Genomic DNA, 13,996 nt, shown 5'->3' on the forward strand with positions numbered 1-13,996 from the left:
CGGGCAATAAGGAATGACCAGATCTACCAGGAGCTCTGTCTCTTCATAGCTGCTCGCGGCTCCAGCTGACTTTTCAGCAGCGCCGAGACAAACAAAATTTAAAAACAAGCGTCGCTGCTTGAAGCTTCTCTCACTCTCATTTTTTAACTTGATATGGAACACAAGTCACAGATCCAGCAGCACATCTATCATCTCCTCCAGGTTCTACATCTTTAGCGTTGTCTTCTCCGCTTAGATCACAAAATTAAATACGTCACAGCAGCTTCACTCCAACCTCCTACTTCTGATCTCGGTGTCTACAAACAAAGGAGGGCTAGGCGAGTGGAGGCGTGGCGAGTAGATACTAGTGTAAAAGCGCCATTAGTTTTTAGCATGGTGGTTAGTAGCTAGCACTAGATAGAAGTATTTGGAAGTATTTGTCTTTGTTGGTATTCTATTGTATTTTGGATTTAAATTTATAATAATTTAACAAAATATTTGATTCGGTAGCATATCTGTGACTATGATTGTAAAAGTAGGAGAGGAAGAGAAATTCATTTGAAATGCCCAGTAGTTATTTGTATTTCTTGTTAATGTTTTTCTTCTGTATTCTGACCATTGTTTTGCATGTGAAATATCCTCGGAATGACAGACATAAGAAAACATTTTTCTAAGGTGCATTTGTGTGTGTGTGTGTGTGTGTGTGTGTGTGTGTGTGTGTGTGTGTGTGTGTGTGTGTGTGTGTGTGTGTGTGTGTGTGTGTGTGTGTGTGTGTGTGTGTGTGTGTGTGTGTGTGTGTGTGTGTGTGTGTGTGTGTGTGGCCTCGTGCATCTGGAGTTCTGAGCAGAGTGTGTGGGCAGAGGGAGTTATGCCGTAAAATGAGGTCATCATTGTTGTTGATTTATGTGACACACATTATTACTTACACTCTTGTGACTTTACCAACATCTCTGCTGACAGCATGAATAATACATGTCCCCACGGAGTGAAGACATCCCCCACTTTCTCCTTCTCTCCTTTATCAGCTATTTTGTAAAGTTAACTTCATCATTACCGACCCGTGTCAGTGTGGAATGTGATGTGTTTGCGTGTAGGTTCATCCCGCTGCTGTTTCCATGGTGGCTCCTGTGCTCGTTAGCTGCCATCTTTCATCCAGTTTAGCAAGTATTGACTTCCTGGGTGATTTATAAAATTGCACAAGAGGATGTGGGAAGTGTGTGCGTGTCTGAGTGTGCACTGCAGATAATGCCACACCCAGTTTAAAAACATGATTGACATGTTCTATGAGCTTACATATGTTGAGTAACCGTTTTATTAACACAGGTGTCAAAATGACTCATTTCTTTTACATTTTATTCATGAGTCGAGACAAACGGTGCATGCAATAACACCACATTTTGTACGCTTATACCCAAGTAGTGATTTGCCAGTAGCAATGAAAACCATAATGAGCACAAGAGATTTAAGAATGGGTGGTGTCAAGGATCGATAACCCAGATGTGCTTCTAGCAGCGGAGAAGCTGCAGGTCAAGCTGTGGGAACACAAGGTTTCTCTGGCCAAAGATGAACAGCAAAGAGTGAAGGGAAAGGATGAAGGAGGGATGAAGAAATGAGGGAAATGAAAATGGAGAAGGTAGGGTGTGGACGGTTTGGGGTGATGGGTTAAGGCACAGAGGGCAGCCGTTACTGTCAGCATCTATCAGGGAGCCCAGGGGTGACATGGAAGCAGGCAAGAGAAGAAGAATAAACGGAAGAAGAGGTCAGGGTAGGGAATTGACCTGAGACTAGTCACCCCTCAGCTCTACAGCCCCCCCCAGCCCCCCGCCTCCCCATCCGTTCAAAATGCAGATGTGCATTCCTGCAGCTACTGGATTTATCTACATATGCTTCTTCCAGAGGTCTCAACAGTTGTTTTGGATATTACACATAGAACAACGTCCGTATATCAGTGCAAAAGTCCCAACTTGAAAGTGTTGCGTGTTAGAGGCTTGTTTTCAGTTGAGATGAGACAAACCTTTATTTGTCACAGACTGGGGAAATTACCATGTTACAACAAAAGAGATATCAAAGATACCACAAATACAAACATATACACGATCCTACACGCTAGCTATTGCACTGTGGGTCATTTTGTATTGCACAGTAAGACAAACAGAACTAGTAGTGATCAATGGTTCACTGGGAGCAACTCTGACTGTGAAGTAACCACACTTCGATTTCGTTCCTTCATACAGTCAACAGTCTGTTACTATTAGGAAGTTACAGTCTGTCTATTGGGATGTTACAGTCTGTCACTATTGGGATGTTACAGTCTGTCACTATTGGGATGTTACAGTCTGTCACTATTGGGATGTTACAGTCTGTCACTATTGGGATGTTACAGTCTGTCACTATTGGGATGTTACAGTCTGTCACTATTGGGATGTTACAGTCTGTCACTATTAGGAAGTTACAGTCTGTCAGTTACAGTCTGTCACTATTAGGAAGTTACAGTCTGTCACTATTAGGATGTTACAGTCTGTCACTATTGGGATGTTACAGTCTGTCACTATGGGGTGTTACAGTCTGTCACTATGGGGTGTTACAGTCTGTCACTATTGGGATGTTACAGTCTGTCACTATTGGGATGTTACAGTCTGTCACTATGGGGTGTTACAGTCTGTCACTATGGGGTGTTACAGTCTGTCACTATTGGGATGTTACAGTCTGTCACTATTGGGAAGTTACAGTCTGTCACTATTGGGAAGTTACAGTCTGTCACTATTAGGATGTTACAGTCTGTCACTATTAGGATGTTACAGTCTGTCACTATTAGGATGTTACAGTCTGTCACTATTGGGAAGTTACAGTCTGTCACTATTGGGAAGTTACAGTCTGTCACTATTGGGAAGTTACAGTCTGTCACTATTGGGATGTTACAGTCTGTCACTATTAGGAAGTTACAGTCTGTCACTATTAGGAAGTTACAGTCTGTCACTATTAGGAAGTTACAGTCTGTCAGTTACAGTCTGTCACTATTAGGATGTTACAGTCTGTCACTATTGGGAAGTTACAGTCTGTCACTATTAGGAAGTTACAGTCTGTCAGTTACAGTCTGTCACTATTAGGAAGTTACAGTCTGTCACTATTGGGAAGTTACAGTCTGTCACTATTGGGAAGTTACAGTCTGTCACTATTAGGAAGTTACAGTCTGTCACTATTGGGATGTTACAGTCTGTCACTATTGGGATGTTACAGTCTGTCACTATTAGGAAGTTACAGTCTGTCACTATTGGGAAGTTACAGTCTGTCACTATTAGGAAGTTACAGTCTGTCACTATTGGGATGTTACAGTCTGTCACTATTAGGATGTTACAGTCTGTCACTATTGGGATGTTACAGTCTGTCACTATTAGGATGTTACAGTCTGTCACTATTGGGATGTTACAGTCTGTCACTATTGGGATGTTACAGTCTGTCACTATTGGGATGTTACAGTCTGTCACTATTGGGATGTTACAGTCTGTCACTATTGGGATGTTACAGTCTGTCACTATTGGGATGTTACAGTCTGTCACTATTGGGATGTTACAGTCTGTCACTATTAGGAAGTTACAGTCTGTCAGTTACAGTCTGTCACTATTAGGAAGTTACAGTCTGTCACTATTAGGATGTTACAGTCTGTCACTATTGGGATGTTACAGTCTGTCACTATGGGGTGTTACAGTCTGTCACTATGGGGTGTTACAGTCTGTCACTATTGGGATGTTACAGTCTGTCACTATGGGGTGTTACAGTCTGTCACTATGGGGTGTTACAGTCTGTCACTATTGGGATGTTACAGTCTGTCACTATTGGGAAGTTACAGTCTGTCACTATTGGGAAGTTACAGTCTGTCACTATTAGGATGTTACAGTCTGTCACTATTAGGATGTTACAGTCTGTCACTATTAGGATGTTACAGTCTGTCACTATTGGGAAGTTACAGTCTGTCACTATTAGGAAGTTACAGTCTGTCACTATTGGGAAGTTACAGTCTGTCACTATTGGGAAGTTACAGTCTGTCACTATTGGGATGTTACAGTCTGTCACTATTGGGAAGTTACAGTCTGTCACTATTGGGATGTTACAGTCTGTCAGTTACAGTCTGTCACTATTGGGAAGTTACAGTCTGTCACTATTGGGATGTTACAGTCTGTCACTATTGGGATGTTACAGTCTGTCAGTTACAGTCTGTCACTATTGGGAAGTTACAGTCTGTCACTATTGGGATGTTACAGTCTGTCACTATTAGGAAGTTACAGTCTGTCACTATTAGGAAGTTAAAGTCTGTCACTATTGGGATGTTACAGTCTGTCACTATTGGGAAGTTACAGTCTGTCACTATTTGGATGTTACAGTCTGTCACTATTGGGATGTTACAGTCTGTCACTATTGGGATGTTACAGTCTGTCACTATTGGGATGTTACAGTATGTCACTATTCTGAAGACACTGAAGCAGCTGCTCAATTTTGACGCTGCATCATACAGAGGTTGGGAGTCTTTTTTTCAGCAAGGATGATGGTTTGGTTACCATCCTCCTCTCTCCCACCTCCTGTACTGAGTCCAGGAGCATCCCCAAAACTGAGCTGGCATTCCTGATCAACTTATCTGGTTTTTGCTTTGGGTGTGTGTGTGGACGCAAGGAGTATCCATCCTCCCCCTCACACCCACACCCACCCTTCTGAGGGAGATGATGCAGGTTCGTCAGTGGCCTCCTCCTCCGCCCAGCCAACGGAGGTCCACCATAAGCTGGTTATACATGCCAAACTGCCATCCTCTCCCAGTCCATGGCCTCACCCAGTTTCTTCTCCTCTGTTCACTTCTTGTCCTAGATTTGTTGACACACACTGCAGCGCCCCTCCTTGAACCGCCACCTTACTGTGGTGGAGGGGTTTGTGTTGCCTGAGTGATCCTAGGAGCTATGTTGTCGGGGGCATTACGCCCCTGGTAGGGTCTGTCATGGCAAACAGGTCCTAGGTGACGGGCCAGACTAAGAGCGGTTCACAAGCCAATCATGGATAAGAAAAGACCAAGGACTGTTACGTCGCCCGGATCGGCGTCACCGGGGCCCCTCCCTGGAGCCAGGCCTGGGGTTGGGGCTCGAAGGCGAGCACCTGGTGGCCGGGTCTTTGCCCATGGGACCTGGCCGGGCCGGGCTGTTACCAGGCTTTTACCAGGCTGTTACCAGGCTGTTGCCAGGCTGTTGCCAGGCTGTTACCAGGCTGTTACCAGGCTGTAGCCAGGCTGTTGCCAGGCTGTTGCCAGGCTGTTACCAGGCTGTTACCAGGCTGTAGCCAGGCTGTTGCCAGGCTGTTGCCAGGCTGTTACCAGGCTTTTACCAGGCTGTTGCCAGGCTGTTACCAGGTTGTTACCAGGCTGTTACCAGGCTGTTTCCAGGCTGTTTCCAGGCTGTTACCAGGCTGTTACCAGGCTGTTACCAGGCTGTTTCCAGGCTGTTTCCAGGCTGTTACCAGGCTGTTACCAGGCTGTTACCAGGCTGTTGCCAGGCTTTTACCAGGCTGTTACCAGGCTGTTGCCAGGCTGTTGCCAGGCTGTTTCCAGGCTGTTACCAGGCTGTAGCCAGGCTGTTTCCAGACTGTTACCAGGCTGTTACCAGGCTGTTTCCAGGCTGTTACCAGGTTGTTACCAGGCTGTTGCCAGGCTGTTGCCAGGCTGTTTCCAGGCTGTTACCAGGCTGTAGCCAGGCTGTTTCCAGACTGTTACCAGGCTGTTACCAGGCTGTTTCCAGGCTGTTACCAGGTTGTTGCCAGGCTGTAGCCAGGCTGTTACCAGGCTGTTTCCAGACTGTTACCAGGCTGTTTCCAGACTGTTACCAGGCTTTTACCAGGCTGTTACCAGGCTGTTACCAGGCTGTTGCCAGGATGTTGCCAGGCTGTTACCAGGTTGTTGCCAGGCTGTTTCCAGGTTGTTGCCAGGCTGTTGCCAGGCTGTTACCAGGCTGTTACCAGGCTGTTACCAGGCTGTTACCAGGCTGTTACCAGGCTGTTGCCAGGCTGTTTCCAGGCTGTTTCCAGGCTGTTGCCAGGCTGTTGCCAGGCTGTTTCCAGGCTGTTGCCAGGCTGTTTCCAGGCTGTTTCCAGGCTGTTACCAGGCTGTTTCCAGGCTGTTGCCAGGCTGTTACCAGGCTGTTGCCAGGCTGTTACCAGGCTGTTGCCAGGCTGTTGCCAGGCTGTTTCCAGGCTGTTTCCAGGCTGTTACCAGGTTGTTGCCAGGCTGTTTCCAGGCTGTTTCCAGGCTGTTTCCAGGCTGTTGCCAGGATGTTGCCAGGCTGTTACCAGGCTGTTGCCAGGCTGTTACCAGGCTGTTTCCAGGCTGTTGCCAGGCTGTTTCCAGGCTGTTACCAGGCTGTTACCAGGCTGTTTCCAGGCTGTTGCCAGGCTGTTACCAGGCTGTTTCCAGGCTGTTGCCAGGCTGTTTCCAGGCTGTTACCAGGTTGTTTCCAGGCTGTTACCAGGTTGTTTCCAGGCTGTTACCAGGTTGTTTCCAGGCTGTTTCCAGGCTGTTACCAGGCTGCTGCCAGGCTGTTACCAGGCTGCTGCCAGGCTGTTACCAGGCTGTTACCAGGCTGTTACCAGGCTGTTGCCAGGCTGTTACCAGGCTGTTGACAGGCTGTTACCAGGCTGTTTCCAGGCTGTTGCCAGGCTGTTTCCAGGCTGTTACCAGGCTGCTGCCAGGCTGTTACCAGGCTGCTGCCAGGCTGTTACCAGGCTGTTACCAGGCTGTTGCCAGGCTGTTGCCAGGCTGTTTCCAGGCTGTTTCCAGACTGTTACCAGGCTGTTTCCAGGCTGTTACCAGGTTGTTACCAGGCTGTAGCCAGGCTGTTACCAGGCTGTTTCCAGACTGTTACCAGGCTTTTACCAGGTTGTTTCCAGGCTGTTACCAGGTTGTTTCCAGGCTGTTACCAGGCTGTTACCAGGCTGTTGCCAGGCTGTTTCCAGGCTGTTACCAGGCTGCTGCCAGGCTGTTACCAGGCTGTTACCAGGCTGTTTCCAGGCTGTTGCCAGGCTGTTTCCAGGCTGCTGCCAGGCTGCTGCCAGGCTGTTACCAGGCTGTTACCAGGCTGCTGCCAGGCTGTTGCCAGGCTGTTACCAGGCTGTTGCCAGGCTGTTACCAGGCTGTTACCAGGCTGTTTCCAGGCTGTTTCCAGGCTGTAACCAGGCTGTTGCCAGACTGTTTCCAGGCTGTTGCAGCTGGCAGCTCGTGGTCAGACAGTGGCCGGGGTGTCAGCAGGATTTAATAAATCGGAAACATGTTCAAAACAGACTTTTGTTCGGGGATCTGCAATTTCGCACTCAACAATTTAAGGGCGGAATTTCCAAAGGCTCTGATTGAGGGGGTTTCTTATCTCTTTAAAAAAAAAACTACTTCCACCCACGAGTAACCCACTGCCAGAAAAAGTGATTTGTGCTAGACCATGGACCCTGTGTAATTAGATTTTAAAAATGATCCCTTGGAAGCACATCTGATGATTGTTGCTGTTAAATATAACTTGGTGCAGGATTATATAACTTTAATTTGTTGCCAGCAGAGAAAAGAGCAAACCTTACAAACGGGATTGTAACCAGATTGTGCTCATGTCAAGCTAATAAGTCGTGTCTATAATTAATCCATATACCAATATTCAGCAACACTGTCTCCTGCGTCGCACTGTGTGGAAGAATTATTTATCTCTAATGGGAAACCAGATCTTAAAAAATGTCCAGAGAAAGTTTAATCGCAAATGGCACCTCGTTACCTTTTCACTGTCCATGAAATGTTCTTTTTCACGTACGGTAGTTTTTTAATCAGTTCTGGTTACAGACTCTAACTTCATCTCCATACACTTTTAAAGGTGTTTTTCATTCTCCTGTCATAATTGTAAGAGGAGAAAACAACATCTCTGTGTGTAAAGATCTCTAAGTGCTAAGTGCTAAGTACGCTGTTACATCGTTGCATGTTAGTAAGATATAAAGAATTACTGAGACCCCTTCCTAAAACTGGAAATCAGAAAAAGGAAATGTTTTATTGGCTTGATAATTAAAACATAGGCTTACAATCACACTAGACTCACACACACTAAACAAATCAAGTCTGTGTGTTCATCTTGATAACACTGCCAGACAGACCAGTAAGAAACAGTTGATTCATTCTGGACCAAAGTATACTGATAAAGTCGTCCTGTTTAAACAGGAAAGACCGTGTTTCTTCTTATGCGTGTATGTGAGTGTGCATGTGACGGAAAGCAAGAACCGGTCTGATAGATATCCATGTATATGCACACACACACAAAGAACGAGACGGACTGGTCTTTGGCACCAGAGAGCACTTTTCAGCTGCCTGTGTAAGACAGGGAGTGTCTGACACACACACACACACACACACACACACACACACACACACACACACACACACACACACACACACACACACACACACACACACACACACACACACACATACTTGTTTTCATGGTTGATGGGGACCAAGTTTGCGATCATCACTTTTGGGGACCACCCTTTCTAGAGGTTCTACAAGTATGAAAAAAATTAGGTAAAGTAGCCATTGGTTGTTGAGCCTAAACACACCTTTAAATCTTTGAAAAGTTGATGTTTTGTTTTTGATGTGTTGTATTCATGATATATGGGGACTTCCTGTCAAACGAGTTAACCTGTTTACTGGGGACAACATTTGCATATATTTGCATACTTCACACAGATTTATATTTGACTAGTGGGGACCTTATATTATATTTAAATGGCAAATAATAGTAAATTCTCCAACATGTTGCACTTGGGATGAGATGAAACCCTATTACAAAATTGGAGTTAAACCCCAACACATAATGTCGAGTTTCATATCTACTGTAGCAGCACCTAGAATCATGCAGGATCCTGATACCATGATTACTTTGCTACTACTCAGTCAGCACATAATACCACCCCACCCAACTTTTTTAAAAGGTAACAAGGTCAAAGTGAAATTTTGAAGAGAAGACCATTAACAGAACATATAACCAAAAAAAGCTCCCACAATGCTATTTAGAGTGCATTGTCCTTTTTAATGCTGTGATTCTATTGTACACATAGAATTTCAAATTCTGACAGTTTCGGTTACAGAGACTTTCAGCTTCAGCTCTTAAACATTTCTCACAATCTGCCTTTGTTGGTACTGTAGCAGACCGAATGAACTTAATCATTTGTCTCTCTACTGCCCTGATTTCTGCTGACTGCCAGGGTCTTGGTTTCTGTGGCTCTCTACCTGTAAGTAGGGAGACAAAAATAAAGGTTTTAGTAACAGTATAAGGGAGAAGCTACAGTTCCAAGTCCTGCATCAGCACAAGTGAAATTATGAGGCTGATCAAAGGCATCTGTTCTCAGTGATTTGATCACAGTTTTCAGCACTCAGTCCATCGGTTTACAGCTGACATAAACCTACAAAGTCACAACTGGTGATCAGATGTCATTCTAGGCCAGAGGGAAGACCCTCAAAAGTGCTTTGGTTTTTGAAATAATGTACTTTATTTGAAAGACCTCATCATTTCCTACTGTCCTACCAGAGAACTCCGCTCCCAGAATGCTGGTCTGTTAGTGGATTCAGTGGTTCAGAGGAAAACAAATCACCAAATTGTACTGTAATATTTCAGACTAATAAGTCAACCTGTGTTTGCTTTCACACATCTTCAATACAACAGGCTTAATGGGGACATCTTTACACACCATGTTATCATCCTTTATGGGGACAAAGCATGTCTGGATCATATTTCACACTAATAGTAACATAAAAAGTGCACTGTGGGGACATCGTAAGTGTGCCAGATTACAGTGATCATTGGGCCAATGGAAAATATCCAGACAGGTTCACATCCATCTTAAACATCCCCTTATCTTCTGCTTCATTGAGGCATTAGACTTAACTGTTAGTAGACCTGATTGACAATACATTACGCCTACAATTAGCTTATTTGCTTTATTTAGTTGATAAAACCAAACGTAAACAGGCTGTAAAAGTAAACATCAAGTGATGAAGGTGAATGCACCTGGTGTGTCCTGTGGACATGAAGCTTCTTCCATCTGTTTCTCAGACATGACAGCAAGATGGGAGCTCTTTGCAGGATGAGTATCCGTGGCACACAATGTCATCTGCAATGATTTTTTAGGTAAAGACAATGTCAGGATGAAGATAGATCAAGTAGATAAAAATACATGTTCAAGGATCTTTAAACTTTAGTACATGCCAAAACACCAGACTTCAGAGGAAAGAAAACAGAAAGAAAATTGTAATATTTCAGACTAATGAGTAAACCTGTGTTTGCTTTAACACATCTTCAATACAACAAGCTTCATGGGGACTTTAATACACACCATGTTATCATCCTTCACGGGGACTAAGCATCTCTGGATGTTATTTAACACTAATAGTATCATAAGTACATTGTGGGGACATCGTAAATGTGTTGGATTACAGTGATATTTAGGCCAAAAGAAAATGCCCAGACAGGTTCAGATCCATCTTAAAAGTGCTTTTATCTTTTGCCTCATTGAGGCATTAGATTTAACTGTTAGTAGATCTGATCGACAATAGATTACCCTCACAATGACCCCATTTGCTTTATTTAGTGCGACTGTGGTCTGGAGGTAGAGCAGTCGTCCACCAATAGGAAGATCAGTGGTTTGATTCTTGGCTTCTCCATGTCGATGTGTCCTTGGGCAAGCCACTTAACCCAAAATTACTCCCAAAGGCTGTGCCATTGGTGTGTGAATGTGAATGTATAACTCTAAAATGTACGTCGCTTTGGACTAAAGCGTCTGCTTAATGACATTGTGACATTGTAGCATTAGATTTAACTGTTAGTAGATCTGATCGACAATAAATTAACTGCACAATGACCCCATTTGCTTTATTTAGTTACTTAAAACTAACTTAGGAGAGGCTGTTGCAGTAAACAACAAGTGATAAAGGTGAATGTACCTGTTGAGGACTGTCCTGTGGACACGAAGCTGCTTCCATCTGTTTCTCAGACACGGCAAGAGGATGGGACGTCTTTATAGGATGAATATCCAGGGCACACAATGTCATCTGCAATGATATATAAAGAAAACAATGGAAAAATTAAGACCTTAATGTGCCCACCATATAAAACTCAAGTAGATAAAAATACATGTTCAAGGATCTTTAAACTTTAGTACATGCCAAAACACCAGACTTCACAGGAAAGAAAACACCAAATTGTAGTATTTCAGACTAATGAGTAAACCTGTGTTTGCTTTAACACATCTTCAATACAACAAGCTTCATGGGGACTTTAATACACACCATGTTATCATCCGTCACGGGGACTAAGCATCTCTGGATGTTATTTAACACTAATAGTATCATAAGTACATTGTGGGGACATCGTAAATGTGTTGGATTACACTGATATTTAGGCCAAAAGAAAATGCCCAGACAGGTTCAGATCCATCTTAAAAGTGCTTTTATCTTTTGCCTCATTGAGGCATTAGATTTAACTGTTAGTAGATCTGATCGACAATAGATTACCCTCACAATGACCCCATTTGCTTTATTTAGTGCGACTGTGGTCTGGAGGTAGAGCAGTCGTCCACCAATAGGAAGATCAGTGGTTTGATTCTTGGCTTCTCCATGTCGATGTGTCCTTGGGCAAGACACTTAACCCAAAATTACTCCCAAAGGCTGTGCCATTGGTGTGTGAATGTGAATGTATAACTCTAAAATGTACGTCGCTTTGGACTAAAGCGTCTGCTTAATGACATTGTGACATTGTAGCATTAGATTTAACTGTTAGTAGATCTGATCGACAATAAATTAACTGCACAATGACCCCATTTGCTTTATTTAGTTACTTAAAACTAACTTAGGAGAGGCTGTTGCAGTAAACAACAAGTGATAAAGGTGAATGTACCTGTTGAGGACTGTCCTGTGGACACGAAACTGCTTCCATCTGTTTCTCAGACACGGCAAGAGGATGGGACGTCTTTATAGGATGAATATCCAGGGCACACAATGTCATCTGCAATGATATATAAAGAAAACAATGGAAAAATTAAGACCTTAATGTGCCCACCATATAAAACTCAAGTAGATAAAAATACATGTTCAAGGATCTTTAAACTTTAGTACATGCCAAAACACCAGACTTCACAGGAAAGAAAACACCAAATTGTAATATTTCAGACTAATGAGTAAACCTGTGTTTGCTTTAACACATCTTCAATACAACAAGCTTCATGGGGACTTTAATACACACCATGTTATCATCCGTCACGGGGACTAAGCATCTCTGGATGTTATTTAACACTAATAGTATCATAAGTACATTGTGGGGACATCGTAAATGTGTTGGATTACACTGATATTTAGGCCAAAAGAAAATGCCCAGACAGGTTCAGATCCATCTTAAAAGTGCTTTTATCTTTTGCCTCATTGAGGCATTAGATTTAACTGTTAGTAGTTCTGATCGACAATAGATTACCCTCACAATGACCCCATTTGCTTTATTTAGTGCGACTGTGGTCTGGAGGTAGAGCAGTCGTCCACCAATAGGAAGATCAGTGGTTTGATTCTTGGCTTCTCCATGTCGATGTGTCCTTGGGCAAGACACTTAACCCAAAATTACTCCCAAAGGCTGTGCCATTGGTGTGTGAATGTGAATGTATAACTCTAAAATGTACGTCGCTTTGGACTAAAGCGTCTGCTTAATGACATTGTGACATTGTAGCATTAGATTTAACTGTTAGTAGATCTGATCGACAATAAATTAACTGCACAATGACCCCATTTGCTTTATTTAGTTACTTAAAACTAACTTAGGAGAGGCTGTTGCAGTAAACAACAAGTGATAAAGGTGAATGTACCTGTTGAGGACTGTCCTGTGGACACGAAACTGCTTCCATCTGTTTCTCAGACACGGCAAGAGGATGGGACGTCTTTATAGGATGAATATCCAGGGCACACAATGTCATCTGCAATGATATATAAAGAAAACAATGGAAAAATTAAGACCTTAATGTGCCCACCATATAAAACTCAAGTAGATAAAAATACATGTTCAAGGATCTTTAAACTTTAGTACATGCCAAAACACCAGACTTCACAGGAAAGAAAACACCAAATTGTAATATTTCAGACTAATGAGTAAACCTGTGTTTGCTTTAACACATCTTCAATACAACAAGCTTCATGGGGACTTTAATACACACCATGTTATCATCCGTCACGGGGACTAAGCATCTCTGGATGTTATTTAACACTAATAGTATCATAAGTACATTGTGGGGACATCGTAAATGTGTTGGATTACACTGATATTTAGGCCAAAAGAAAATGCCCAGACAGGTTCAGATCCATCTTAAAAGTGCTTTTATCTTTTGCCTCATTGAGGCATTAGATTTAACTGTTAGTAGTTCTGATCGACAATAGATTACCCTCACAATGACCCCATTTGCTTTATTTAGTGCGACTGTGGTCTGGAGGTAGAGCAGTCGTCACCAATAGGAAGATCAGTGGTTTGATTCTTGGCTTCTCCATGTCGATGTGTCCTTGGGCAAGACACTTAACCCAAAATTACTCCCAAAGGCTGTGCCATTGGTGTGTGAATGTGAATGTATAACTCTAAAATGTACGTCGCTTTGGACTAAAGCGTCTGCTTAATGACATTGTGACATTGTAGCATTAGATTTAACTGTTAGTAGATCTGATCGACAATAAATTAACTGCACAATGAGCCCATTTGCTTTATTCAGTTACTTAAACCTAAGAGAGGCTGTTGCAGTAAACAACAAGTGATAAAGGTGAATGTACCTGTTGAGGACTGTCCTGTGGACACGAAGCTGCTTCCATCTGTTTCTCAGACACGGCAAGAGGATGGGACGTCTTTATAGGATGAATATCCAGGGCCCACAATGTCATCTGCAATGATATATAAAGAAAACAATGGAAAAATTAAGACCTTAATGTGCCCACCATATAAAACTCAAG

At 43.3% G+C, this 13,996-nt stretch overlaps 1 long non-coding RNA gene across 1 annotated transcript; it reads right to left on the reverse strand.

Annotated features, from left to right (window-relative positions):
* Positions 1–9,053: 9,053 nt before the first annotated feature.
* Positions 9,054–11,080, reverse strand: LOC133454073 (uncharacterized). Its single transcript, XR_009783359.1, has 3 exons — positions 10,970–11,080; positions 10,038–10,140; positions 9,054–9,259 (listed from the first exon to the last, which is right to left on the reverse strand). It is a non-coding gene; the product is annotated as an uncharacterized LOC133454073 (long non-coding RNA).
* Between the last annotated feature and the right edge of the window lie 2,916 nt (positions 11,081–13,996).

This window comes from Cololabis saira, chromosome 1, assembly GCF_033807715.1.
Source record: "Cololabis saira isolate AMF1-May2022 chromosome 1, fColSai1.1, whole genome shotgun sequence".
In the NCBI taxonomy this organism is placed as follows: Eukaryota; Metazoa; Chordata; class Actinopteri; order Beloniformes; family Belonidae; genus Cololabis; species Cololabis saira.